This window comes from Helicoverpa armigera, chromosome 19 (genome assembly GCF_030705265.1).
Source record: "Helicoverpa armigera isolate CAAS_96S chromosome 19, ASM3070526v1, whole genome shotgun sequence".
Classification (NCBI taxonomy): domain Eukaryota; kingdom Metazoa; phylum Arthropoda; class Insecta; order Lepidoptera; family Noctuidae; genus Helicoverpa; species Helicoverpa armigera.
Genome location: NC_087138.1, coordinates 10,199,709 through 10,225,783, shown reverse-complemented (window position 1 = coordinate 10,225,783; position 26,075 = coordinate 10,199,709). Strand labels below are relative to the sequence as shown.

At 40.8% G+C, this 26,075-nt stretch overlaps 1 protein-coding gene across 2 annotated transcripts in view; it reads left to right on the top strand.

Annotated features, from left to right (window-relative positions):
• The window catches only part of LOC110373944 (uncharacterized), a 146,786-nt gene that overhangs the window by 70,409 nt on the left and 50,302 nt on the right, over positions 1–26,075 (top strand). For both annotated transcript variants that reach the window (XM_049841644.2, XM_021331441.3), the window contains exon 2: positions 17,476–17,538. The gene's annotated coding sequence lies outside the window, so the exon portion shown is untranslated. The remainder of the gene's footprint in view (positions 1–17,475; positions 17,539–26,075) is intronic.

Here is a 26,075-nt window from a genome sequence, read left to right as displayed (position 1 = left end):
CGGGGAAGCTGTCAACAGCCTCGGTCACCACGGCCTGTCGTGCAGTCGGAGTGCGGGCCGCATACCACGACATGCGAATATCAACGACGTGATCCGTCGGGCTCTTGTTGCCGTCGGCGTGCCAGCCGTACTTGAACCAAATGGTTTGGCACGCGACGATGGCAAGAGACCAGACGGCATGTCGCTATTTCCGTGGAAGATGGGTAGGACTTTAGTGTGGGACGCGACCTGCGTCGACACTCTTGCGCCATCCCATCTTCCTAGAACCGCGTGTTGTGTCGGCTCCGCCGCTTCACAAGCAGAGGACCTCAAACGGCGCAAATATAGTAGCCTTATCGGGAATTACATGTTTGAGCCGTTTGGGGTTGAAACTCTCGGGCCGTGGGGTCCGAGTGCTCACGCGCTTGCAAAGGAAATTTCTAAGCGCCTTGTTGACACTTCTCGTGACCCAAGGGCTGGCTTTTATTTCGCACAGAGGTTGAGCATTGCCATCCAACGTGGCAATGCTGCCAGCCTTCTGGGTACATTACCCGGTGACAGCGATGAGGAGCAATTTTTTGATGCTATGTATTAGTTTTAAGTTGTATATATAAGCGTGTTATTTAAAATCCGAGAGCCTATCTAAGCGGGTTGCGAATGTGCGCTCATCCGCAGCATCTGTTAGCCGAGCGTGAGAGAAAGCGGGGATTCGATGCGGTGCCACAGACTAGCTGGTTTGCTTACTCTGCTGTTGATGTACTGGTAATTTAGGTGTTGGCTGTTGTGGTTTTCATAAATCTGTGGCTGATAGAGATAGACTAGTTGGCTTACTTACTCCAGGGTTCACAAACTGGTGGATTGTTCATGATGCCGGAGATGGATTTAGTGCGTGAGATCATCATGGTGAAATCCAAATGTTACTGAATTTGACGCGTGCCTGTGGGATGTGTTTCCATCCGATTTTGGAACCAGGAATTTCTGTTTTGAAGCTTCTGATATCCAACACTTAGTAACAAGGAGTTTGAGTTTTATATATTGTCTTGTATATTGCTATTTGTGATGTTGTTTTCGAAAAGGCCCCTAATTCCTTTCCAAATTTAATACAACACACGCTTCAACCTACAAAGTATTAGCAATTTAGCCGATTACTGGGGCCTCCCAATGTGCAACCAACCGTGACAATATCCAAGGATATCAAGAAGCCATGGTCGATACAATAGAGATCAATAACAACATAATAAAAAATATTCGTTCATGATAATGAAATCGTAAACCGTCTCATACTTAAAAACTTCCTAGTGTTGTCATGTAAGACAATTCATTGATTAGGTTTGAGACTATCTTCCTGGAACATGATCGCATATGTTTGAGCATAATACGGAAATTCAAACCGGTACACGTTTGATCTTCTTTTCAGAGGAACAATTAGTATGCGATTCGTGTTTACGACATATTAATCTCATAAATAAACATAGGTTACCATAAAAAGTTGAGAGACAAAACATCCAAGTGGACTTACCACCACCAGCTCATTATCTCTGTTTCCAATAATATCGATCACAAAACCATTGCTAATAAACCTACAATGAACTCTCAATCATATTTCTAAGCAAAGCAAAGCATATTTCTAAGCAAAAACGATAAATACAAATCAGCTATTACAAAAATCACAATAGATTATAACATGTGACAAAAACTTGCGCATGATTTGTCGTCGCTAACTCTTGGCGTCACGGAGTTTAGACATTGTAATGACAGCGATGATCAAGAGAAACTAGTGGCTGATACTGAAGTATTTGATGCAGTTTATACAAAAAATATTATTAAATAGGCCATAACAACAACTGCTCGGGAGATTATACAAAATACAGCAGAAGATATAAAAGTGAAGACCTGAGTAAGGAAAACCGAAGAGAAATATAATTTTAAGAAAGAATGAATAGTCGAAGTACAAGCAGTTACTACAGAATCAAATAAAAGTCTTGAAACTTCTAAAACTAGTAATAACTCTGATTATCAAAGAGCTAATGCTAGAGAAAGTTGTGGGATATCAGTCGTAGAACTAGGTAACTGATAAAGTAAAATTTAAAGTTGAATTTTATGTCTTCTCTCATCACAAATCTAGAAAGCTTAACACCAAAAACAGCTTTGGCGACAGTCAGCACCTATCAACAAAACACTTCCTCAGATGACCAGTTTCACCAAGAGCTTCTAATCAACGATTTTATTAATAAATAAGAATTTTATCATAATTTGTCACGCTAGTATGATGTTCACGGCGTCATTCGTCACGGTTGCAGTCTTAGTAATGAGTTGGCGGTTTGATGACCGAGTGAAAACCTCCAAGTTTGTATTAATAGTTCGTGCAACGACTTTTGTAGGCACGTGTTTAACATTACATTTTTACATAACAGTAGCGATTCTATCTACACATTCAATTGTTTTGATATCTAGCCTGGTGTATGGGCGTATTGTTCTTCAAACATAATCATCTTGATAATTTCATTGCCTAGTGTGAATAATACTGCAGGTTTCATTATCAGAATTTTGTAACACGGTTTTGTCTTTGCATTGTATTCTTTGCACAATTATGTAGTGTTTTAGTTACACTCTTGATGAACTTACTCAAAGTATTCTGAATTCTGAAATTGTCTCTAATTTTAACACCCAAATTACTAACATAATTTTTTAACAATGAATAGTGTCTTCCACTTCATCACCTATCCATTAACGACATGAATTGATGAATAATAGTAAAAAATATCGCGTAACTCTAATCACTACGCCTGACAAGATATAAAAGGCTCGTAAAATATAAAACTGAAGCCTGCAGCTTTATAATAAAGCCCGCAAATATAAAGCGAAGGAATTCCTACCTCGGCTTAAGAATTCCTATTACTGGACGTTTCAGCCTTTTTTATTTCCATTTTAATGATGCTCAATATCATTTGTTTTATGACTAACTGCGGCATTCGAGTTATTGAATCGTTTGATCCATAATGTACTTGGCCTAGGATTTTTAAAATGGTTGGTATGGTAGTCAATGTACGTATTACATTTATCAATCTTAGAGGTGATTAGGATATCAGATTTCTTTCTAAGGCATTTCGTTTTACATGCAAAATTGTCTTAGAATGTATTTACGTCAACTTATCACGGGCCTACTGGTCATACAAAGCTAAGTTTAAACAAAGCTGCCATAAACAAGAAGTCGATACAAACAATAAATAACAAATGCAATACCAATACTGATCTGACTCACACTGCAGATGTTAATACACTCAGTGTGGAAACAAACAGACATGCAGGTCCTTTATAAATAGGCCTTGATCGCAAACTGGATAGTGTTAGCGATAAAGAAGCAATGCAGGCAGATCGGAATGATGAACTCGGCTATAAACTATAAGCTTTGGAATGCATGTGGATTATAAAATGATGCGTGCTCTTCAAGTGGTGGTATTAAATGATTTTGAGTCATAGGATATTATTAGGATCTTGCTTTTGATAGTACTTTATGAAATGCTTTATATTTTTTCCTATATCTGCAGTCTATCTACATTGTCATCTGTTCATATCGCATATACTAAAAGCAAGAAGACATCTTGTTTTAGCTTGAAGTTGGAAGAAAACTGTCATATTAATAAGAGCCATTTGATTGCAAGCCAAATATTTCCTCAATCGAATCTTCAAAACTTCTCATATAAATTACGCAGCAAACTCAAAGAGCACAGTAGCACAAAATCCCATCTAAGTTTTAGCTGCGTCATCCTTCAAAAGCGAACTACCCAAACTTAATTCAATTCCTAATACATTACTTGTTCAAACAGACCTCGTGGTTGAAGCGTTAATGTAAAGTCAGCAATGTATTATGAACATAGCGCTTCGGTCGATGGCTCAAGTCTTATAAGATGTGGTGAGGAGGGCTCTATCTATTTGTAGCCTGCTTAGGAATGCGTGTTGTATATTCTATACTTAGTGGAGGAAATACGATGTTTAGAAACATTGACAGTTTGCAAGCCGGAGAAAGTAGAATTGTATGATTATAGGCTCGTTTCCTGGCACCTGGGACCTGTTAATGTTATTTGCGGATTGTGTATTTCTGCTTAAGTTGCTTCCTTTTGGAAATTTTGTGGTGCATTTCCGAAGACAGTCATGCTATTTGTTAGATTACAAAGTTATATGGCCATATCTTAAGGATTGTGCTTGTAATTTGTTGTCACACAACATAGTGGTAAAAAAGAAGTTTAAAGTTTCAAAAAAAGAAACTATTCTAGTGGTAGTTAAAGTTGATTTTTATTTACCAACCAAGCAATAATGTAAGGACACTAAACGGTACTAAAGTTACGCACTAAACTGAAATAATAAATAAAGTTAGAGACAATAAATTCAGGCGAACACCACAGGAGAGGAAATAGCAGACATTTAAGAAAAACATAATAGACTAGACAATGACTAAACACAGCATTAGTACGTAGGAATACGCCGTATATTATAGGAAGGGAAACAGGCTGAACATAATGGTCCTAGACTAAAATATATCCTTTCCGTACGTACGTTTTAATTCTGAAAGTAAATCTAGCTGTGTATGACTATAAAACAGTGGAAACGATTTAGATAAAACTTAAAAGGGAGGTACCCTTGGAAAAACCATAGCATGGGAGAAAAGATAGAAAGACTCAGGGCCAAAATAAAATTTGTAATCACCTAACAGAAGTTATTTTTAGTCCAAAATCGTTGTGATAAAGAAGCGTTTGTCAATTATCTGAAAAATAGAGAAGAAATTGAATAAAAAACGGCTGACTGTTAACAGACAGTGAATCCTATTAGAGAAAATGATGTTGAATTGTTTAAATGTAGCATCAAATATTCAGGCAGCATGAAGTCTGGGAAATTAGAATCGTTTAGACAAATGTAGTAAGGCCTTCAAGAAATACTAAATGGAATATTAGGCCTTGAAGTTTTGTAAGGTTCTCTGGATGAAATTGAGGAAGCAATTCTGCTGTTGTTGATGTTATTTGTTGTTGTTGTATTCTTCCTTTTTATACCTTTACATAAAGCAATATGTTTTATCTCATGGATCATTGGTTCGGGTTTTGACATCATCATCATCATCAGCCTATCGCAGTCCACTGCTGGACATAGGCCTCTCCAAGTGCACGCCACTGAGATCGATTTTCGGCTTCTCGCATCCAGCTCCTGCCAGCCGTCTTGCGCAAGTCATCACTCCACCGTGCCTTTTTTTTTTGTTATCGCTGGGCTAAAATGCTATTACGCATCCTTCCCGTCCCGTCCCGGGGACGGAGAGGATGTATGGGTCTCCCGGTTAAATCGTTTCCGGTATACCCACTAAAAAGGCCCAGCGGCACTCCGACCTCGCCTGAGTGGAGGGGGTCTGGGAATCTATGGCGTCCAGTCCCCCACCGGCGATTGCCCGCCTTACGGCAGGCCCCTCATACCCCCCTCTAGTAGGGAAGGGTCCTTATAATGGCCGGAGCGCAGGGGTTGATCCTTGTGATGCAGGCGGTGGCGCCCCCGTGCCTGTCGCCCGCTGATCACCCCCCGGGGCGGATGGGGACGGACATCGTGTTTGTCGTCTTCTGCCCCTTCTTCGTCTGCGAAGCGGCACCGCGAGAGGGTCGTTCTCCCGCATGCGCTCCGCCGCTTCCTTCTGTGACATAATGTCCTCACAGAAGGAGGCTACCGCTTCCCATGCCTCCTCACTTCCCAGCATGGCGGCAATCACGCTGGGAAGCGAGAGGTCGTTCCCGACCACTGTCATCAGGGCGCGGCGGGGTTCAGCCCACGATGAGCACACCTGAAGTGTGTGCTCTGCCGTATCCACCGTGGCTTCGCAGTGGTGACACTGTGGAGTCTCCTCCCTCCCAATCCGGTGCAGGTACGATCCGAAGCAGCCATGCCCGGACAGTACCTGCACCAGACGCATCGAAAGGCACCCATGCCGCCGATCGAGCCATCCGTTCAGGACAGGCCCAACGGCATCCAGCGTCCAGCGCCCGTACGTTGCCGAGGCAAGGTCTTCGGCCCAGTGCAGAGTTATTGCCTCCCTTGCCTCCTCACGCACCTCTTCCTTTTCTATCGGGTCTGGGCGCCGGTTTAGCGCCTTCTGCGCCACCGTACGTACACTCTGGCGAGCACCCATGCCTCGAGCTCCCAGGGAGGGGTTCCCGCCAGAACGCACGCCGCCGCGAAGCTCACCGTGCGATACGCTCTCGCCACCCGCTGTGCAATGGCCCTTTGTGGCCTGCGGATGGCAGCGGCGTTCACTCGACTGGACAATGAGTCTGCCCAGATTGGGGCCCCGTACAGTGCCATACTTTTGAGTATGCCGGCGTATAGACGCCGGCATTGGTCGCCGGGCCTCCCGATGTTTGGGAGGAGCCATGAGAGGGCGCCCGCGGTCCTCATCAGGCGCGTCGACAAGCCGCTGAAGTGTGCTCTGAAGCGCCACCTACTGTCTAGGACTATGCCCAGATATTTCATCTGGGGCTGTACCTCAATGCGGACACCCTCCACATGGATATGAGCGTCGGGCGGTTGGTGCTGCCGAGACCCATGGAAGAACACGGCCTCGGTCTTGTGCAGCGCCACCGTCAGCCCTAGGCGGGAGATTCTGTCCACCACTTGAGAACCGCCCGCCGAGGCCAAGCTGGCCGCCTCTCCAAAATTTCTCCCTCGGGCAGTCAGAAGGGTGTCGTCTGCATAGCAGATGACAGAAGTGCCACGGGGGAGGATGCCCCTCAAAAGCCAGTCGAATCCGATGTTCCAAAGGAGTGGCCCTAGAACAGAACCCTGCGGGACACCGGACTCGACGACGTAACGTCGGAGCTGGCCCGACTTGTCCACAAGGATGACTGTACGGTCCCTTAAGTAGTCAGCCAAAAGTCCCCGCAGATACGGGGGCACCCCATGGAAGCGGAGGGCCTCCAGTATGGTGGAGTGAGGAATTGAGTTGAAGGCGTTGGCTATGTCGAATGACACAGCCAGCAGTCCATCTCCTGCATCCATCGCCTCCCTCACCTGGCCCTTGAGTCGGGACAGGGCATCAATTGTCGAACGTTCAGCTCGAAAACCAAACTGAGCGTCCGCTAGATCTGGGCCAGTTGTGCTCAGATGCCTGGTGATACGGGCAGCGAGGATCCTCTCGAACATTTTACCGACCTCATCCAGTAAAACGATGGGTCGGTATGCCGATGGGGAGTCCACCGGCCGCCCTTCCTTCCGAAGAAGGCACAACTGGCCCTCCTTCCATGGCTTTGGGAACCTCTCACACGTCAGGCACGCACTGAAGAGGTCCCGAAACCTTTCTCCCATCTGGGAGGCGGTGATGGCCACCACCTTTGCGGGAACGCCGTCTGGACCTGGGGCCGTCTTTTTCCCCCTGAGGCAGAAAACTGCCTTCTCCACCTCGTCCTCCGTAACCGGCGGGACCTCCTCGGCCGATGGAGCCGCACCCTGCGGGGCGCTCATCACGGGTGGAGTGAAGTTGTCCCTGCGCGGAAACAGGGACTGAACAACCCCATCCAGTAACGATGGCTCGAGGGTCTCGGCAACTGGGGGACCGTACGGGCGCAATTTGTTGCGTGCCGCCTTGTAGGGCCTCCCAAAGGGATCCATGTCCAGACCCTCAAGCATCTCCGCCCTCGCGCGATCCTGGGCTGTGCCCATTTGAGCCGTCAATGTTGACTTGGCCTCTATGTAGGCTGCATAGAGGCGGTCCTCGTTGTCGAGGTCGCGAAGGCGCCGCCGCCTGCTTCTTGTGTAGGCCCGCCTGGCTGCCACACAGGCGGCCCGTAGATCCCCCAACTCCTCCGACCACCAATAGACGGCGCGCCTAGGAGGCGGACGATGAGACAGAGGCATGCTAGAGTTACACACCTCGGTCAGGGAGACCCTTAAATGGGCCGCTGTGGCGTCCACATCCCGGACTACTACAGGAGGGGACAGCCAGTCCTGGACGAAAGCCGCCTCTGTAGCGGCCTCCCGGTCTAGGCGGGAGAGCGCCCACCGTGGGAAGTGCGACCGACCCTCCTGGGTCCCCTGGGAGCCTGGGGTGGAAACATCAAACCGCACGTATCGGTGGTCTGACAGCGTCTCCACCAGCTCCACCCGCCAGTCCACTACACAGGCCGCCAAAGAAGGGGAGGCAAAGGCGAGGTCCACGATGGAGCCCCCCTGCTGCCGCACGCAGGTGTGTACTGTTCCCCTATTCAGCAGGGACAGACCGGACGACAAGGCCCAGGCTTCCACCTCTCGTCCTCGGGCATTGGTGGTCGGGTTACCCCATATTGCCGACTTGGCGTTAAAGTCGCCTAAGACCAACACCCGGTGCTGCACCACTCCACTTGCCACCCTGGCGAGGACCTCTAGAAAGTCCTCGAAGTCCGTGAGAGGGCGGTTTGGGGAGAAGTACACCCCTATAAGGGCTATGTCACCCCACGCGGCGGCCACGTATCCCGATCCCCTCTCTAAGAGCGAGAGGGGAGGGGAATCCGTAGAACACCGCGCCACCAATGCAACCGAGCCGTTGTCGTCTCCCAGCCAGCTGCCAGGGACAGAGTACGGCTCGGCGATAACCGCCACATCCACCAACCACTCCGCAAAGGTTTGGACCAGCAGGCTCTGGGCTGCTCTGCAGTGGTTGATGTTGGCTTGAAGGACACGTCGTCGATGCCCAGCCATCAGTCGGTGTTCATCGCGCATCCCTCGGTGACCGGCACTGGAACTGAAGTTTCAGTGGCGGCGGCAGCGGCAGGCCGCACCGGTGCCTGCGGTTTGCCCTTCTTTGGTGGCGGTCGGCATTCCCTGCCCGCCATCACGTGGTTAGCTGGACGACCACTGGCAGCGCATACTGCGCAATGCGTGTTGGCAGCCTCGCAGGTGGCCACCCTGTGCCCCTCTTTTCCGCAGCGGAAGCATAGTTCCCCACGCTCGGCAGTGGACGGGCAGAGAGCTCGGGTGTGCCCGATGCCGAGGCACTTGAAACAGCGCATAGGTGCATCCTCAAGCACTCGGACCCCACCCGAGCTAAGCCCGACCGGGAGGCGACACTTAGCCAGAACCGCCTTGGCAACTACGACCGGGCACTCTAATCTCATAGTGCCCATGCCCTTACGACCTGGTCTAATGGCTCGGCCCTTGTCGGATGCGACGGGGCAGCCCCCCGCCGCCGCAACCGCTGCCACCACCTCCTCTTGCGTGACCGAATCGTCGAGGTCGGTCACCTCAAGAGCCACACACTTGACGGCTCTCACGACCTTGGCCGTATCCGAGATAGCCTCTCGGAGCTTCGTCGCGAAGAGGTCCGCCTTGGTGCCGCGTTGGGCCCCCGAGAACTCGAAGATTCGGGCCCCTGTTTGGGTTTTTCGACACGTGACCCTGCCAGCTCCGAGTTCCGCAGGGTCGACGTTTGTACGAGCCCGCCGCAGCACGGACTCATAAGTCTCCCCTAGTTCCGCTGCCTCTGGGGTCAATGTCACTAACACGGCTGCAGTTCTTGGAGGAGGAGCGAGCTTCCTCCTCTTGTCCGCTGAAACTGCAGGCTTGGCTGCAGGGGGCTCAGGAGCCGACTTTTTCCCTTTCTGTTTCCTTGGTACCACCTTGATCCAAGGCTGGGTGGAAGGGGTGGTGGAGGGCAGCATTGGGTCTTCCCTCACTGGTTCGGGAGGAACCGTCGGAGCAGTCGGGGCCGGTGACGTCTTCTTGCCCTTTCCTTTGCCCTTGGTGGTCTTTAGCACCTGGGGCATAGCCTGGGCTGGAGCCGTTGAGGGCCCTGGTGCGATGGGCATCCGTCCGGGTGCCTTATCTGCCGCGAGTGGAGGGCGTAGTCGCTTCTCCGGCAGGAGCCGGTCCTCGATGCCGGCGAGACAGGCCCTGGTGAAGGCCCTCTCCTCCATGACTACCTTGCGGATAATATCCTCAAGGATGGAGGAGGAGGCATAGGTCCTGGACCTTCCGACATCCCCTCGGGCCGAGACGTGGGCTCAGCAACGCGCGCGTGCAGCGCGGACACCTCTTTCTGCAGGCGATCCACCTTCGCCTGCAGTTGCCGCGTCTCCTCGGAGGTGGTACGCTGCGCCAATTCCTTAACAATGCCGAGCAAGCTCGCTGCCCGGCATTTCAGGGCCTTCTGTAAGGTCCCCTTCAAGTTGGAGGACTTGGAGGCCACCTCGTAGATCTCCATCTGATCTTCCAGAGCCATGCGCTCCATTTCCTCCACTGTGTGGTCCGCGTAGAGGACACTGGAGGCGCCGTGGCTGGCCTTGGCTCTGCATCTTCGCGCCGGCTGTTCCTCCAAGTCGGCTTGTAAAACCGCCCGCTTCGCCGGCTTCTCAGCTGCGTCTGATGAGCCTTCGGAGCCGCGCTTGAGGAAGGCCCTCTTCCTCGTCTGGCGGGTTGTAACGCCGCTCGTTTCACTTATATGTGACTCCGTGTCGGACAAATCGGTCGACACGATGTCACTATCCCTCAAGAGACTGGCCGCGGATGTTGCGCGGCTGGTCTCTGATGCCGAAACATCTCGAGCCATGGTTTGGCCCTGAAAAGGGCCTTTGGGTTGGCCCTGAGAAGGGCCTTTGGGGAGACAGCGCCCGGAGGCGGCCCTCGAATGGCGTGGCATTGCCACCGACAATATCGAAACACAGGACAGGACTTTACCGTTTCGACGCACAGCGTTCGTTAGCCGCCGGCCTGCCACTCCGTTACGGTGGTCAGGCGCGGCGTTGCCCAGGGGTCACTACGTGGAAGTCAACGCTGTGGGGGGACCCCCACTCCACCGTGCCTGACATTACATATTAACTAAGTATATCATTTACAAGAGCATACAATATTATTCAATAGCATTTCTGAGGTAACACCCTGTTAAGAAAACTTGGGATTACTTAAATATTTCCGCACCTATATCCAGGACAAGTTCTTAGCTCAATTCTAAGTTACTGTCAAAGGATCTTACTGTTCTTAAACCTCTGAAGATAATCCTTATTTTAAACCTTACGTAAATGGTCTAAAATTCACGCCTTCACCTAACATGTAATATATCCATATTCGGTCGGCGTGACAATAAGGAAATTGAATTGTCGAGATCGACGCCGTTCCCCGATACCTGCCTCTGGCGAACTGATTGGATTGCCTCGCTGGTAAGCTGATATCTTTCCGAAGATCTAGGTGGATTTCCAATGAGGATTTGGTTTTGATGTTACATGTTTATTTTTTGGGGTATTGTTATAAGCGTCTTAGCTGATGCACAAAAATGAGGTTAGGTTTTTATGAGGGAGGAAATATTAGTTTAGTTTCATGCAAAATTCTTGTATAATGCTGTCTCGGATATTTGTAGGTAGCCACATAATGTAAAGATATCATCCCATCTTCGAAAAGTCTAAGTTTAAATTTTGAGAGTTCTAAGGCCTATTACTTCAAAAGTAGTTGCCGTCTTGTCCTTACAAGGACACTGTAAAGACACAAAGAAAACAATATCTTGTACAGATTCGCAAAACGTGAATATTAAAGAGTATCGTTATCACGGTAAAATACTTCCAAGAAACAGTTGTCGCCTGACATCACTTCAAAAGAATTATAAACATAAATGCTTACGATAGACTTCCGTGAAAAAAATTTCAACAATTTATAAAAAAATATTGATTACTAGCCTTTTCCTTCGAGTTTCTTTAAGGATCTACTTTTCGCACGTGAATAAAAATAATCTAATAAGTACCTATTGCTGAACTTCTATAAAATTCAATATTGTCGGATACGCATTTTCGGATGTTGATATAGTTTTAATGAGAGAATATTTGAATAATTAATTTGAATACATTATTAATTGCAATAACAACTATCCCTCATGCAAAATGTAATGAAGAAATGCTGAAATGCTTTGCAAATTCAGATAATTAAGATGATAAGGTACACAGCTGCACCATTTATGCAATTAATTTGCAAAACTTACACACCTGGCTTTTACTCAACAAACTGCAATTAATTTATTAACAAAAATTGAGGAGGTCAGATAGGCAGTCGCTCCTTGTAAAACACGTGTACTCAGCTGCATCCCGTTAGACTGGTAGCCAACCCCAACATAGTTGGGAAAAGGCTACGCAGTTGATAATAACTTTGAAAAAACTTACACAGAATTGCGCCTTACTCAATAAAATGCAGTTAATTTATTCCCAAAAAGACAAAACGATCTTAAAATCAATTACAACTTATATCCACCTCGTTCTAATTCCCATGTAAGTTCCCAAAATTACAAAAAAACTCATAATGGTACTGTCGCAATGTATTGTGCGGTGTAATTGTACAGTCGTGACCTCAAGGGGAACGCTCGCTCACGAACAACCGAGGTCACTTTCTCGGTAATGGGATGTGTTGTGAAGAATTAGCGGAGATAAACGTTGATAAGGTTTTGGGTAAAATTTTTGATTAGGTAAATGGCCTGATTTTTGTATGTAGTTGTTATCACAGCCAAAGAAGTTCATTGCTGGAAAAAGGGCTCTCCCAAGTTGGGGCACTGGGCATGTGTTGGTTAGATAGGTGAGTAAATTGTTTTATGTGAATGGTGTTAACTTTAATGTTTAAAATTCACTTTATGCAGTTACTGCTAGCGAGGGGTTTTGTCAATGCTGTAAATCTGAAAGTTAACTATCGTTAACTCTCAATTTAAGAAATCATTTTACTTCACAGATTTACCGTAACTTTAAATAAAAACTATAGACAAAAGATCTTTACAGCATTTTCTGGTTTTTATCTTCTGTTCTTCAAGCCCACAAATTGTATTTAATTAGTCATAAACCATTCTGTTCTCTAACAAACAATAATACAGTCTTCACCACAAACCACTATGAATTATTAAAATAACCATAACCATAACCATCTCTGAAAGTGGGAATTTTTACATCTCATGCTGTTCAGTAAATCATATCTCTTGGGAACGCTAGCATCCTATTTTAGCAAGGAGTCAGGATCGGCTGCCCTGTCCCTAGATATTCTTGGATATCAAGCCAATTGGGAGTGTATCAAGTGATGGGACATGGTGACGGGAATAGGACCGGTTCGATATAGCGTTGAAGAAAATTACCGCGGAAACGTACAATTATTTTGGCAAGAGATCATATCAGCAAAGTCATAACCATTAATTGGAATTAGGCTTATTAGCTCTTTTTCTCGTCAATTGCATTGGGTAGTGTTCCCCATAACGTCCCTTTTTCACTGCTTCCCAGTGTTATAGCTCGAAAGAGGACATAATATGATGAGAAAGAATGATGAACATGAACAAACTTCATAGCAACACAGCTGTCTGTTAATACTTTTTTATCATACAAATGTGTTTGTCCACTTCAGATCTGCTTTTATATGTAATAGCATGGTTATTGAACTGCAACCAACTAAGTATTCATTTAAAAATATCAAGAATAACAAGCGATCAAATAAATTGATAAACAGAAACAGCTTCCGTCAAGCATTCTCATCTATTGAGATTCACAGAAATGACTCTAAAAATGTTTTCTACTCGAATATAAAATGCCAATATGTATAAGAATTTTCTATTTCTCACTATCTTCGAGGAATCGGATGGTACGTTGAAGTCCGGAGCCCGGAGTCCGTTGCACAACACTAGTGGTTGCTTGGAAGCATGTTATTTTTATCGCGATCTTTCTCCGGGAAATATTAAAGTTGGACAGCTCTATTTTGAAACAAGATAGATTTAGTCTTGCTATGATTTTGTGGAAAATTGCAGTGTTGTTCGCTGAGATTTGTGGGATTATGTTGCAGTTTCTGGGTATTATATCTTCTAACTAGCCGTTTTCCCGCGGTTTCACCCGCGTTCCGTGGTAACTACTGCCCGTACCGGGATAAAATATAGCCTATGTTACTCGTGGATAATGTAGTTTTCGAATAGTGAAAAAAATTTTTAAAACGGTCCAGTAGTTTTTGAGCCTATTCATTACAACCAAACAAACAAAGTTTTCCTCTTTATAATATTAGTATGGATAATAACCAAAAATATTTATTTGAGACTATTTAAATATTATGTCCTGTTTATTATGTGCAAGCTTAATTTTAGCTGCAATAGTAATTTATCAAAGATACCTAGGTAACCTAACTAGACGGCGAGAAGTCAATGACCTAAACGTTTGAATAATAAATCATAAGCAACCAGATCTAGATGTCTTCTTATTTATCTAGATAGAGTATTATAGTCATAATTTAATATTAATAATATCACCGTTTAGACCATATTTACGCTTATGTCTTATGCTAAATTTAAAACTCCACTGTCACGCTGTTACACACATGTCCCGAGGGAACTATATCCCTCACTTGGATAAAAAGTAGCCTTCCTCGATTAATGGGCTATCTACCTATATTCTTTCTCCTTTCTCGGGCTCTAGGCTATCTGTAGACCACATTTAAATCGGTTCACTAGTTTTGTAGTGAAAGCTCGACAGACAAACTTACTTACTTTCCCATTTATAATGTTACTAAGGATAATGAATGAAGAATAATGTTGATGAGATCATCAGGCACAGGTCACCATATTTCTTCTGCTAACGTGTGTTAAACTACAAAACTTAGAACAAATGTACACTTTCTACCACTCATCGTGAACTAAACTCCGCCAATTAAAAGTGAATTATCCCCCCAAGTAACTGCCAACAGTAATCATCCGGAAACTCAGCAAAACCTTGAACTTCTAGCAAGACAACTTTATGCCAACTTAACCAATTTACTTATCCACTTCCATCAAAGAAATAACACCCTTATTGATACGCAATAAGGTTCAGCACAGCTGCAATAAAACATCGACTTTTATAACAGCTTGACAAAATAAAAGTAGGGAATTCTGCAAGGTAAATAATGTCTTGTGCCGTTGTAATAAGGGTGTTCGCAACTGTATTTGTATTCTGGTTAATAGTTCAATGGCTTGGGTAAAAAAGTAGTATGCCATACCATGGGTTCCGTCACGCAAGTTATTGCAACTCGTATTGTTTCGATATTATTTATTTTTTGCGTTTTTATTGTTCGCAATTTAGTTCAAGTTAGGAGTTTAAGTTTTTGTGAGAGAATCTATGTTTGTGTTAGTTTTCAATAGAAGTTCTTGGAAGATGGATTGTCTTTTGTTAGTTTTTTGTGATCTTGCTTTTCGTTTGGGAAAGAGAATAATTCTTACTAATATCTATTACAAATGTGACACTGACTTTGTTTGTCTTTCGCTTTGACAAACTAATAAAACTGATTTAAAGGTATAGTACACAGTTACTAGCTAAAGCCTGCGAACATTTTATTAACCTCCTGCGAAAAGTAGTTCCTCAGGTACATTTTCAGGTGGGCTACCAAGAGATTTTACTTTATATAACATTTCACTAGCGAAGCTTAAGTAATAGTCTCTATCTATTTTCACCTTTTGGAACATATCCAAGAATCTTATCAATAACTTCTACAGCTTTTTAGTGGGTATGATTTAAGCTGTCACCAATTTAATTCATTTTGTGTTTCTTAAATAATAGGGTTTGCCCTCAAAATAGTAGATTTGTCACCAAAATGTATCACCAAACAATATAAAATCAATTCCACAATAAATTACCGAAAATCATGGAGATATGGGGTCAAGTACCAAACAAATGGTTTTGTATGTATTATAATAGGTTTGTCCTAATAGTATTTAGGCAAACTAATTTAAAGAGATCACCAATAAATCATATATTATATCACTAGAAAATTTTATGAATTGTATTAAAATGTAGGGTGGTCGTCATCATCCTTTCAACCAAAAGAGTCTACTACTTCACTGGCCATGTGCCTCCCCCAAGGGTCTTAATTTCCACAGGTAGTATAAATATATTTAAATTAATTTTCTAGCTGAATAGTAAATAAAACACTTAATTAAAGTCAAAATAAGCATCGTATGATCGTACCTACAACCAACCTACAACCCATTCGTTGAGGCCCGAAAGCGCGCCAATTTGTCTCCCTTCCCTTCCTCTTCCCTTTGAACATATTTTCATTAAAAATAAACTGATGTATTAAATTGGTAACGAATACATTATTTTAATAACTGAACATAATAAAATGTAACTACTGTATTGGTGACAAAATAACAAATAAAAAGCAGTCACAGTCAGGGATCGATTAATCGATTTATTTGGCAGATCTGCCATTTTGAGCATCAAGCTATTATTTATGTAATAAAACTATTATTATAAGAACGAAGTTTATATTCATGTAATGCACTACAATTTTATTGGTGATCCATCTCATATTTTATACATTATATTGACAATAATTTGGTAATTCATACATGGGAACACTCTTTGTTTATCTGAGAACGAAAATATTTCGTGGCGATAAATCTATTTATTAGGTGATACAACTTGATGACAAAAATAAATTTTGGTGACAAAAAATATAGTTCCCCTTTTTAGTGAGCCACAACTTAAAGGACTTAGTATTAAGTGGTTGGAGGGTTATAAATGAATCAAATTAGTTGTGAAACGGATACGTCTGAAGAACTTACATCCTTCAGCTCAATTAACTAAGTCTTTACGCACAATCAACCCACAGCCCTCACATGTCTGGGATTTACGATCTTCTTCAAATCCCAGACAAGTGGGTTGCAAATCAAGGCAATTTAGTTTAATTTGTGCAAGTTCTTAGTCATATTGTAAATTATTAAAACTCAATTCGCCTAGCGGTGGTACGATAAAAAGGCTGATGATGGGCAAATGGGCTTATCATCTGCCTAGCCTTTTCACAACTGCGTTCGGATCGCCTTCGAGATCAACTGGGTGCTCAGAACCAGTGTTTAAGATTGAGTCTTCCTTGAGCAATTTGGTGTGGATTTAACGCAGGACTAAGATATTTTTTATTTTGGCAAATCCAGGAAGATAACGGTAATTTCATAACCAGCTGCCACCAAATTATTGCCATATTCCTTTCCATGACAATTTTGTAGCCAGAAGGAAACTCTCATGCAATATTATATGAGTTCTGAAGTAAAATTAAAATTTGAAGCATCAATTAGGAAAAGGTCCGAGTAGCTACTGAGTGGGTCGAAGGCTTTAAGGACCTCTTATTTTAGGATCCCTTTTAAATTACGCATATTGTACTGCAATGTATGGAAATAGAATCTAAGTATAGCTTATTCAAAACATAAAACTAAAATAGGCTTTGACGTTGAGCTTACTGAAACTTTCAGCCAAACATTTATTATTGCTTGTTTATTACAGTGCAGTCAAAAAAATTAAAGTATGGTGATTCGATTTATTATTTCTCTCACGTATTTGTTTTATTGTAAAAGCGTAATAGACCAACGGTCCAACTTAACTTAGTATTTGATAGCGTTCCAATAACTTATTGTAGGTATATATACGATTATCAAAAACATCATTATTAAACCACCTTTACAAAAAAACACATGTACATTTCCCAGAAACACAAAACCTCAAAATAACAAACAAAACTAATTGCCTTCCTTTTTTCCAGGTCTTGTCGGGGCGATCGGTTACCATGGCAACGGTTACTGAAACAAACCCCTGAAACCAACGGGTAAGTTTTATTTAACCTACATACATATAGAAACAGGTGAAGGTTAAACTATACGGAAGTTAAAGGACGGTTCAAAATTGGAAACAAAAGTTTTACTACGGTCGGAATTAGTAATTTATTAGGAAGGATATTGAAGTCAATGTATATGTCAGCGTAGGATTGTAGGTACCTAAATTCCGTTAGATTACAAACTATCTGATAACATAATAACACAATAAACCTAACGGATAACAATACGTTAATGTAAACAGTTTAATAAGTAAACAATTTGTTTACCGTAGTCAGTTTTAATATAATGGAAAAGCTAGACTTAAGTTGGATTTCAATAACCTATCCGTTGATATACTTACTTAAGTAAGCAAATCATTCAGTTACAAAATCTACATTTAGGCAGCCTCCAACTGCACTACAACGCATGTATTTTGCGCGTGAACTACACTTAAATAATGATTAATAACTTATGACTTACGAAACTAAATTACATCTCAGCTGAAGTGTAAGACATGTGGGATGTTAATTATTACTTAATGAAATCTTAATACAATCTACACACCTCATCTTCACCCACGTTCGTCAGTAGAATTGCAAAATTGCTCAATGCATTTTGTATTTTCTCTAATAGACTCAAGGATGAAGGATAGTGCCTACTATATTTTGACGTGCCAATCTTCGTAATATCGAATGCTTTACACGTTTAATTACCTCACAAGCTCTAGTAATACAAATCTAATAAAATCTGCTTCATCTTATGCCATGCTATTTGTGGTTGATGCAGTATGTCTTACATGGTCCTCAGTTTCGGCTAAAACCATTCAGTAACTTTCGGCTAAAGCCATCACACATATTTGTATATTGTTCTAGTAAGTAATCTTGGCGTGATCTTCTATTAAAACCATATGTGATGATGAGAGTGCTAATATTTCAAACAAAATACCTTATATACCAATATCGTATTGAATTATTTTTCTGATTTTCACACATTGGTTCCCTGTTCTGTCAATCATACGATTCCTTATAGATTCATAGTCACATTGCCTTCCGACTAAAATTCAGTAAAGTTCCACTTACAAAAATGATTCTATAATTGGTTCCAATTATATTCCATTCAACTTTTCCGTATTATCATGTTAAAGATTCTTTCTTAATGTATTCTTTAGCATTTTTATTCGAAGATCATTAATTCAAGAGACTCCTAGCTCCGAGAGATCGAGTATTTCAGTCAATTTAAAATTCAAAATGGCGACGGTCAATAGTAATAGATTAGGCAAAGTGATTCAGTTACACGTGCAATGGTTTTTTGCTATTGTTGCTATGGAATAAAAACTTTTGAAATTGATATTGATCTAGAGATTTATAAGTAAAAACCTGATTGTAGTATAATTAATGTGATAGCCATACCGTTGCTCTCGCTGTCATTCTTTAAGTTAACGTGTAAGTATTAACCTAAGAAGAAAAATCAAAGTTTACAAGAGAGCAAAAATAAGAATATTATAGATACAGAAGTAGTTCGTTTTATGTTATTGTTTGAATAGCATGAGAAAGGCCAGCAGAGTCAGAGTCTATAGAGTATAAAATGCACATGAATGATCTCAACTCAGTTGTTTGTATTTTATTCTACCAGAATGAGTAGGTATTTTAGTAAAAACTTCCTTAAATGTCTATTTCCTAGGAAAATCATAATTCCCATCAAAGACGCCCCTAATCGCTTTATGACAAAACCCTCTTTAACCAGGAACACAAAGTACCAGTTACAAACTAAAATTGTCATAACATAAAACTTAATTCTCCTTTCAAGTACAGTTGGGTAAAGTGAACTCATACTATAGTTGCCGTCACTAAAGTACAAAAAAATGTTGTAAGCTGTTCCCCAAATTTGGTTATATGTTTCTCCTCGTCATCTTTCTTTCTCGTAGCCAAAATATAACTTGCAATTTTCGAAAGTAATCTCGGCAATGTTGCTTACAAGTTTTCTTCTTAATTGTTCCTTGATTTTTCCTTAGTGATCCTCACTAATTCTGTCCTGACTTTCTTCCTCACTAATTCTCACTAAACTTTCTGCCTATTGGTGAAAACCGCATTACAACCACTTCAATTGTCTTTGAGTTTATCGCGAACAGCCGAACATAAGGTCTTATTTACCAAGAAATGGTGTTAAATCGTGTAAGTGCACGTTACATAGCTCCTGGTTTTTACTCCACATTCCAAATACATATGATTGACCAACTCCCAGCACTTGTGTATACGGACTACAAAATAATATTTACATACATACACACACAGGCAAAGAACCGAAATGGGGCCGCGTCCTAGCAATGCCGTCCGTACAACTGAATAAATAATAGTTTTGAACCGTTGCTTCTCAATTATCTGGAAGTTATTGAGAAATATTTTTAGTAGTACGAAATTCTGTATTATTTTGAATATTATGTCGTCTGCTACAAGTACGTATTACGGTCGTGGAAGCAAATTACACGAAATATTTAGACCACCTCCATTTTTATATAGGTACGGTCTAAAAAGAAAATCATATGAGGTACTTTTGTTTTCGAGAACAATTCAGATGGTCCATGTAAGATTTTATTATTCTATGACTTTTGGCCAAAGAATATCAAGATGAGATAAAAATCCTTCAATAAGAGTAACATATTAACGAATTTGTTTCATGTGATTATTTTGCAGTCATAATTTTAATAACTTCGGCAAAATATACCTCATGTCTTCATAATTTTAACAAGCATAATATAACAACTCCTCAAATATTTGTAAACTGAATCACAATACATTTTCAAGTAACCATTGAAATCGTAACCAGTCGCAGATTCCACTTCATTCTACCACTAATTGGTCGTTATAAAATAATCACTATAGTAACGACACTCAATTATTTACACTGAAACATCAAATTACAAGCTTTTAAACTTAAACAAATAAGCAATTTCAGAAACCATTTAAGAAATATCCAAATGAAAATAATTTTAGGAATGTGGGATTCAGACTAATAGAAATTTTCACCAAAAACTAGCTGTAGTAATTAATTGAGATCTATTCTAGCGTGTTAATTGAAAGCCCTTTTTAATTAAATAAGTAACAGTTTTCACGAAATTGAGTTTTACATATGTATTTGGAGTCATGTTCTAAAATGTCAATGTTTTTTTTTTAAGGAGGATATGAAAATGCTTAAATGTGATATTAAAAATATCTGCTGGCATTTTTCAAGTTTGTGTGAGACTATTATTTCAAGAATTGTAGTAACCGCAATTAAAAATTTTGCTACACAGTCACACCTAACTAGATGCCTATAAAGAAAACCTAATTTAAAATTCTTGTAAAACATTAGACGAACAATGACTAGAAGTTTAAGCAGAAATAATTTTCTTAAAACTTATTCGGTATTTAATAGGTCCCAGTAAAGGAACATAAATTATTTGGTGCCAGTAAAATTGACTTTGGGCCACCTGAGTCTTGAACAAAATTATTAAGTAAAAGCCTTGTTATTTTTGTGGGCCTATTCAGTAAAAGTTACTGATATTAATTTGGTAAGCCATTAGTTAGAAGTTTTCTTGGGACGCCGTTTGAATATTTTATCGTAAATATTTTTTAAGAGATGTAATTTTTCACTTAGGGTTTGGTTTTTACCAATATCGACATCAGATCTTTCGATTATATATTCCAAGCCTGGGTATTTCGTTCTATTATTACAACTAAAGTGAAGAAGAAGAGGTACAACATATTATCTAGAAGGGATACCAAATAGGGGTACCTACTGCTGTTTGTACTGACTGACATCAACTGTCAACTGCACCAAAAAATTGTCCAGTCCAAAGACCTTATGACGAAAACAACACATTCCATTGGTCAATCACATGCCACATTTAATTATATTAATTGTGACAATCATTTTAAATATTCTCTATCTAATGTACATGCATTATATGATATGACATTACATAACGCAATTTCTCATCACAAAAATCACAAGACCCTAACAAAAGAGCACTCCAAAAATTTCCCTTTCGCCAACCAATTTCAGTTGAAAATAACCAGTAAAACATAATACGGTATGACCGCAACAATGATGTGGTAACTATGGTCTCCAACCCAGTTCCCAGGCTATGGGCCAATGTTATAATTGTCGAACCGCAAAACTCCGCTTGGACATATTGTATAGGATTTAATGTGGCTGGTACTTGAGTGGTTTTAGTGTATGGGGAATTGTGATAAAAGATTCGTGGGGGAGTTTAGAAAGCTTGATAATAATGTTGTGCATTGCATCATAATGGGTTGTTTGGTGTTTTCTTTTGTCTATATTCTGGCTTAGAGCAAGGTCCTCTATAACGGATTCATCTGCCGCAATTGATTCATTTCTATCTGTAACCTGCATTTGACCGTCAAGGACTAGCATAATGATTGATCGTCATCTTAAAATCCTTTGCATGTAAAAAAAAACAGCTGCATTTTTTAATTTCATCAATAAATCCTTACCTCAAACAAAAGGTCACCCTTTGAGGTAAGGTTTGTCTTTATCTTGAACCACTTGACGACCAATTTAGTTTCCTCTGCACCTTCGAAAACAACCCCCGTGTGAATCTCACATCAAGGGCCTATCTTTAGCATCTATAGGTCTCCAAATACTAACATCTCTTACAAAAACTCCACAGCCGCAGTGTAATCAATCACTCGTTTTTTCTCCCACATCATATGGTTAAGCCTACCCTAATAAATGACCGAGAGGCAGGGTGTTGGCACGAGACACCGTGTCACACAGGGTGTTTGAACTTAAACACGGAGAAACACAGTGTCTGTCCACGAGGTTCAATCAAGGATTTTGAAGTGAACACGTGTAGGAAAATTTTAGGTAGGTCACTGTGTTTTTGGTGAAAAAGGTCTCATGTTTTGGTGACCTTGTAAATTAAGCAAACCTTTGACTTTTTCACACGAAGACACATTTATTGTTTGATGTTTAATTTGAAGCTTATAAAGATCAAACTACGGTAATACTAGGGACTAAATAAAGAAACCTTAACGGGAATACTAGGTACCAGTAAGTACTCAAATTCAATCAAGTCTAAACCCATGATCAATAAAACTTCTATGCCCAAAGATCCATCTAGAATTTCAAACCCAGTGAGCAAAGTGCTTGGTCATTGTAACAAAATAGTACGAAAGCCTTTTACAACTACAGCAATAGGTCCCTTTGATTGAGTTTCTTTGAGTGAAGACACATACAAAACCCTAGAAACCGACTGATGGATTGAATACAAACGTTCGACCCCACTCACTACTAGCATTCGATTAATTAGATCCTCTCTCGATAGCTATTGGAAAAGTTCCACCAGTTAACTGCCCAAGGTCTTTAAAGTAAACAACGAAAGAAAATAAAACATTAACAGAGCCTCAAGAGCTTAATAATACGAAGAAAAAAACATTTCTACTCGTGACTGAAGGCCGAAGTAATAATTCTTACGCTTTGAGCAAAGTTCTTGGGTACTCCCCTGGAATACATAACAACTTAATAAAACAATATCACGCCAGTTTTCTGTAATGGGTTAAGCAGAACAGTGTCTATTTGAAGTCACTGAAATAGTTGATATATTCAGTCATACTCATTCTTTATTGGGTCCTTTTCTATTAAGCCATCACAAATTATGACATGGTTGCGAAAATTTCTAAGATGTTCATTGAAAAATTGATCCAAAATTTTCTTTTTCTGCAAAAATTATAAGGTTATCCATGAATAATCTTAATTTGAAAATCTTTTCATCTAAAAACATACATCATTACGACAAATATTTTTCTCATAGATTCCATGAGAATATCAATAAAGCAATTCAGTGAGTACCTATTAAGTATTGGCCATCACTTCCATTTCATCATTTACTTCATTCCAATACTTATCGATTTCCCTATTTCGTTATCCAAATCTTCCATTGTCAAAAACCCCATCAATCAAACCTTGAACTAATTAAAACATCCCATACAAGGACATCCGTGCACTGTGTCGTAATAGGAAAGCACTTATACCGTATCACTTACTCCAATATTCCCTTTCTTTTGCACCCACACTTGGTCCATATCTCCATCTCTTTCGTTCCCAGCATCCGTATCGATCGTGGTTTTACCCTTGACCTTAGAGGGGGACACAATGCCCCGTGCTCCCGACCTTGTACTATGAGATGGGGGAAAATGGTACGAGCGAAGTTGTCTTAGTATGCTCGTGATGGACCGGTGATTATTGTAATGGTATTGTTTACCTATGTGCTTTACAGTGTGAATGTTTTTATCTCTTGTAAGATTAATGTTTTTGTTATCTTGTAACTGTTATACTTACTACTTTTGAAAATGGAAGATTTTGATATGCTTCGACAACGATGACGATTAAGATGATTTAAATAAGATTCCTGTGTAAGTAGACAAACAAGAATAAATGCTAGGGGCTATTAAGGGTCTGTTTCTCAATCGTGGAAAAACAGCGAAGTCGGTAGTTATGAGATTCTACAGGGAAAGGACAATGCTCATGAAGTATGAGAAAAAAACCCAGGCCCGGCGCAAAAGAAATGTAACTCAAAATATAGGTAAAAATAAGTAATTAAATATTACATAGGGGGCATTATCGAAATCAGTGGCTATATGTGTGAAATTGCTATTCGAATTTTAAAATCTGCGGTACATTGCTACTCAAGATTTTAGAGGGAACATAATGTATTAGTAAAAGGAACAGCAAACAGATACAGTTGTGGTTTAAGAGTGTACATAATGACATGTTTATAGCAACTTCTCCACTATTCTACCTACTTTTAGGATAGTGGATAATAGGATGATAAAACTAAAACAGGATATGAATGTACTTTTCATTTTCATAATAACGCTTAAAAGTCATCGATTCTTTATTTCTAACACGACGAGATCCAAAAATGTTGCGGGATGCGCGAACTGTTCCTCATGTCTAGCCCACCCTAAGTAATGTAAAACGCTCATGACGCGATGACGTGGGCGCTGCAGCCTGTACTTCGGTATTGATTTATCTTTTTGGAGAGGCTTATTACTTGCCATATTACTTGTTTGTTGTTGCAGATAGCACTTTAATTAAACTATAAGCCCTAGCTGCTCATGTTAACCCTTTAAAAAATCAAATAGCAATTTCATACATTTAGCCATTGATTTCGATGATGCCTCCTATGCAGTATTTCATTACTTATTATTACCTATAATTTGAGTTACTTTTCGTTTGCGCCGGGCTTGGGTTTTTTTTTAGCATTGTCCTTTGATTGAGATCTCGAGTAATATATAAAGATGTCATACATACATAGTTTCTTTGGAATACATTCATATTTCATCGCGGGACATACCTAGTTTGGATCTGTTTGCGAAATTAGAACCTCTGGGACATAACAGTATTGTCATGCATAATTGATTACACGAGAAGCCTATTAATTAATCCGCTAATTAATCATAGTTTTACTTAATTACCCGCGTTGAATGCTGCGTTCATTTAATTAGTTTTTGTTTTAATAAACAGCTGTGTTTTTACGCTCTAGTTTATTAAATTAAGAAGTAACTGACTTTTTGTTTGACCGTTTGACTGTTACTGTTTTCAGTAGCTATGTGAAATAATAATCTACAGATTGATCAAAGACATAAATACGAAATTATAGAACTCTTACATAAATAGTCAAGTATGTGTAGGATCCAAGAAAAAATAAGGGCTAAGGGCGGATTAGAACGAGTACAAAAATGGAAAAGATTGTATTCATATTTACAAAGAAATCCCGTTTCCAATAAACATGAAGTTTGTAAGCAAAGAGGTTTGAAGGGTTCTATACAAATTAGGGCAAGCAAATCTTTGATAAAGACATGGTATACTTACCTAGTTACAACACATAATAATTATATTAAGTTCTAAGGTTGAGAAACTTTAGAACCCGAAGCTACTCATCCCGTAATCCAAGTTTCGAACTCAGTTAATAAATTAAATGATGTTTGAACAGATTTCAATGACGTTGTATAGTGGTTAATTCAGTTGAACAATTTGAATAGATGGATAGTTCACTGATTTGGGATAAGTTAAGAATAATGTTTAACTAAATGTATCTCAAATAATGTAAATCAATGCCGAGATATATAACATAACTAGATTAGAACCAATTAGACCATGTCCAGTGTTTTACATGGAGCAACTGTCTAACTAACCCTGGGACTTTCTTATTTAATTAAATCCTAAATGACGGCCAAGATGATCTACAAAAACTGCCGAATAAAAAAAATTGTTTGCCGGTATTCTCCATACCACATGTCTAGAAACGCGAGTGCTCAGTCAAGACTGTTTCTTAAATAATAACCATGATTATCATTACGCCTATTTATAGATTTTACTACCACAAACCACACAACACATGGCATTTGTTATCCAACAGATCGTCACATGTTTAACAAAAACAGTTGCAAAACGTGACAGTTACATTTGAATTCAGGAAAGGGGAGATAATCTTTTGGATGAGGTTTTTATATCTCCCAAATAACTCTTCATATCGCAACTCCTG